Source organism: Adiantum capillus-veneris, chromosome 10 (assembly GCF_014529385.1).
Source record: "Adiantum capillus-veneris isolate H3 chromosome 10, ASM1452938v2, whole genome shotgun sequence".
In the NCBI taxonomy this organism is placed as follows: Eukaryota; Viridiplantae; Streptophyta; class Polypodiopsida; order Polypodiales; family Pteridaceae; genus Adiantum; species Adiantum capillus-veneris.
Genome location: NC_140940.1, coordinates 3,460,806 through 3,465,381, shown reverse-complemented (window position 1 = coordinate 3,465,381; position 4,576 = coordinate 3,460,806).

Genomic DNA, 4,576 nt, shown 5'->3' with positions numbered 1-4,576 from the left:
CCATTTAGTCATGTAATCTCTTGCTACTATGATGTATTGTGCATGTGACCTATATGCAGTTGGTATGATGGGGCCAATAAAGTCGATGCCCCATTTGGTAGAAGTGTGTACCCCCATCATTGACTGTAATGGAATTTCATCTCTTCGTAGGGGTGGTTTTGTGCATTGACAGACATCACATCATTTGACATTAGACCTCTGCATCCCTAAATAGGGTTGGCCACCATATGCCTGAATGAACTACTAGCTTTTCCATTTTCTCAGCAAAGAAATGTCCCCCTGGCTGGCCCGAGTGTGCTTGTTCTAGGGTAGAGAAATATTCACTCTCGTAGCACACAATCGTAGTTGTTCATCCTTTCCCCGTCTATACATTTGGTTTGCAATTAGCAGATAATTATTTGTTTCTTCTACTAAAGTTCTTATTCGTGCATTATCCCACCCCTCTAGGAAGGTCTTGTTTTCTAAGTACTCTGTTATGTGAGTACTCCGTACTATTTGAAACAGGCTGACATGTTCCACTGGAGGTTGCTTTGTACAAATATCACATGATTTTACATAGTATGGATGTTGTTTTCCATTTTTTGCCAGTAGACTCCTAGTCTCTTTAGTCTTTGGTATGTTTATGTTTCTCCACTGTGAAACCCCATACGCTATATATATGCCTATTTGTGGTAGTATCCGTATTCTTTGGTTGTACACATAGTCTCAAAATCCCATCCTTTCCATGCTTGTACAGTCGTCTTGCTAAAAGCTGGAGATTTTTGTCAAGTCTCCACTTTTAATTGCAAGCTAAAATTGATCATAACCTGAGTAGAGATCTCCCATCAAGTATATTTCCTGCTTGCATACACCTCTGCAAACTCATCACACAATTAGACATGTACCTATATTTCTAATTGTCACCTTGTTCACTGGTTGCATATCTTAGATGAAGCGTAGAGCACCATTGTTCTTTGGAACTGTGAACCACCTGTTTGAGTATGGAGCACAAGAAGGCTCCAAAATTCCCATTTTGATCTTTTCATTCAATAGTTGTACTAACTTGCGAAAATGGGCCTTTGGAACTGAAATAAGCCGCAGATTCCAAGGCACATGAGGTATTGTAAAAATTACCATAGGAGCTACAATAGAAGGATCAACACATCCTATCTCATGTGGCTCAAATACAAAAGCCTTACCATGCTTTCAAAGCATTCCTTTTAAGAACTTTGTCTCCTCCTGTGTTAGAAACTCCTCGCAACCAATCTACAACTCTTGAAAAGACTCCTTTGTGAAGGTATGCCCAATCGTTTTTGGATTCCTCAAACTTGGTTGCAAAGAATCCTACTCAATCTTTTCTTTGTTGTTGAGTGGTAAGGGTGAAGCTATGGGTTTCACCTTCTTTGCTACACTCTTGTATGTAGTTTCAGCATGGACTTCTGGGCCAATTGTTTGCTTAAAGCATTGTTTTCTTTAAAGTCTTCTATTACTTGATACATTTCCATAGAGCACACTTCCACAACTTTATTTTCAAGATGCAAACTAAACTCCATTATAGCATCAAGCTCACCTATAGTATCTACAAAATAAACTTGCTCACACAAACCCAAAACATTTTTAGTAGGCTCTAGCAGCCCACTCTCTTTCATGCCTATTTCTACATTATGTACATATTGCCTCTCACATCTCTTCAAATCTTCAAGTTTTGTAAAACATACTAATCCATTCCTTGTTACCAAGGATCCCGTTGAGAAAGTTTCACCTATTTCTGGATGAAGCAAGACCCTTTTTCTTTCTGTACCACTGCAATCCCACTTAACAATGGTACTTGGCCAAAACCCAACATTTCCCTAGGATCATGAAACTCTTTGATCACCTTTGGTAGAGGGTGATATCTAAGGTTGTCATGATTTCTTTCATGGTTTACACAAACTGTGAAAAATTGAGCAACACGTTTACCATCTTTGCTTCGTATCCTAGCATAAGCTAAACCATCGTCCATTACCTTTGTTTCCATTCAAACTCCCACAGTGTAGAGTTGTCCAAGGATAAGATCATATGAAGATGTGTCCTGTATAAAGATGTTTTGCTCAACATTTACATCACCTATTGTCACCTTCACACTTGGACATGCTGCATACAATTCACTTGATGAATTGTTTGCCACTCTGACCATCCAACCATGTTCTGTGTCCATCGGACAATATATTTATTTTAGAACCATGGTCAATTAAGGCAACAAATGGCTCTTCAAGATCACCTACCTTGATCAATGTCTCTGTAGTAGCCCGTGCCAATGGTTTCTAGAATAGTGGCTCCTAGGGATACTTTGAGATTCTTCCCCATCATCAGCAAATTTACTTGCCTTAAATTACAAGAAGATTGGTAGCATCCCACCATAGCTTCTTCACCTTCTTTAGCATGCACATGTACTCCTTGTGTCTTCACAGTATCGCCTTTAGCTTGTGCGCGAATAGACTCTCCAAGTGTTTGCTTCTTTCTCTTGATAATATCGATAATTTCTTCATGGAATTCATGCTTGGCTATGCCAAGCACCTTTCCCAAAGTAAACGCAACCTTGTTATTCACAATCATTTCCTCTAGAAATTTCTTCGAGTCTATAGCAAGCTCAATGTCAAATTGTAGTTTGTAAGCTGGTACTTTTGGCTTACCTTTTGTTGGCCTTTTTCTTCCCTGTTGTTTGTTCCTCCATGGTCACTTCTGGTGAAGGTGCCTCTTGTGTTGGTGGTGCTCACAAAGGTGCTGCATCACTCCTCCCTCCACTTCTTGTAGCTCTTTTTGAAGGCCCTTCATCACCATTTTCAGGCTTACTCTTTTCTTCTACAATGGCTTCATGGCTTTGGCACTTTGTGATGTAAGCATGCACAGACATTGAATCCACTGGATCACTCCACCTTGTTTCTAGTCGTATGCAATCACCTGCTTCATGTAGAATCTCTTTTGTAAGATTTACCTTTTTAGCTTGCCATATCTTCAACTAAGGTTTGCATTCCCCCCTTCCCAAATTTAGTTCTCAAGGGTAAACCTGTCTCTCTTAAGTGGATATTACCATACTTAAAAAAGACAACATCTTTTGTCAAAGCATCACTAAAACTATCACAATCCCTTCTTACATGGTCTGTACTATCACACCAAATACATCTATTAACAAAATCGTCTTTGGGCTGTTGTCTTTGCCTAGAAAGTGGACATGATGGTTGGCCTCTTTCTTCAAGCTTTGCAAGCTTCACCTTCAAGTCACGCATTTCCTTCACAAGCTCATCTAGCATAGACTCATCAAACTTAGGGCTATAAAAGTAGGCTTTACCATTTTGTCAGAAGTTGAGGTGGAAGGACTTGTAGTGTTTATTACCATGTTGTCCCTTCTTCTTTGTTGTTTGGCAACCACTGAGACAACAACTTCAACCTCATTCCATTCAGTCTTTAGTCCTTTCTCAGCATCTTTATCTTTAAGAAGAAGCTCCAAATTTTCTTGAAACTCTGTACCTGTAGCTTGTAAGAAAAGATATGTCTTTTGTGCATCAAGTGTGGCCTTTTTTGTCCTTGTGAGTTGTACATAGCGCCGCTCAAATTTCCTAAGAAGCTCTGTTATTGATAGTCCTTGCTTTGTCTTGACTACCCATTCTAAGAATTTTCTTTTGGTCACTCTCTCAGAGTCCTCCATGAAATATTCCTCCTTTAAAGCTACTTTGAGTTCTTCCCAGTTTCTCCTATGTCCATCTTTAATTTCCCTAACATGTTTTGTAATTTTTGGAGCAACAGCTATCCCAAAGGTTTAATTCATCTCACCTTTTGACACGCAATGCAGCTCCATCTTCTTCACATACTTGCACAAGTACTTGGTTATATCTTTGCCGTTGAGCTGATCCATTCTATTGACGACTGCTTGTATGGCTTTGGTTGCCGAAATCTCCCTTCTTTCAATGGCATGTTGTTGTTGCATAAACATTTGCATTGTTGCTGGGTCAAAATGCATACCATGTTGCTCCACATGATCACCCATGTTTACCCACCACAAACTTTCACCCTAGCATATTCACGTCGGGTTCACCAAAAATATGTCGAGAAGATTGCGGTCTTGCCAGGAAAGCACCAAGCTTTTGGCTGTGAGAGTTTGTGAGAGAACTCCAAAAACTATATGAGTGAGTTATAACAGCATAGATGCCATGAATTTTAGGGTTTGGAAGGAAGTGCAGTCAAGGAAGCCCCACTCTTTCTCTCTTACACTCACACACACAAAAGATGAAAATATCAAGGCTATGGTCGTATCGTATCATGGATAATATGAAAGGGTTAATAGCTGAATTAATGGCGTTCAATATTTGCTGACCAAACAAGCTACGAATTGTTCTTTGGAATTGTAATTTTGTGCTCACCATAATATATATGTGCTCTCTAGTGACTGGGATTAATTGTGTGTACAAATCCTCTTGGTCCATAGCAAGATAACTACACTTATGTCAAAAGAAAAGTTATAGTCTATAAGGGGTAGTGTGATGGGATTCCATGAAAGAAGTATTTCATTGAGCCTTTCTGGGCCAAAGAGAAACACTATAAGTTGTTGAAAGTGTATTTT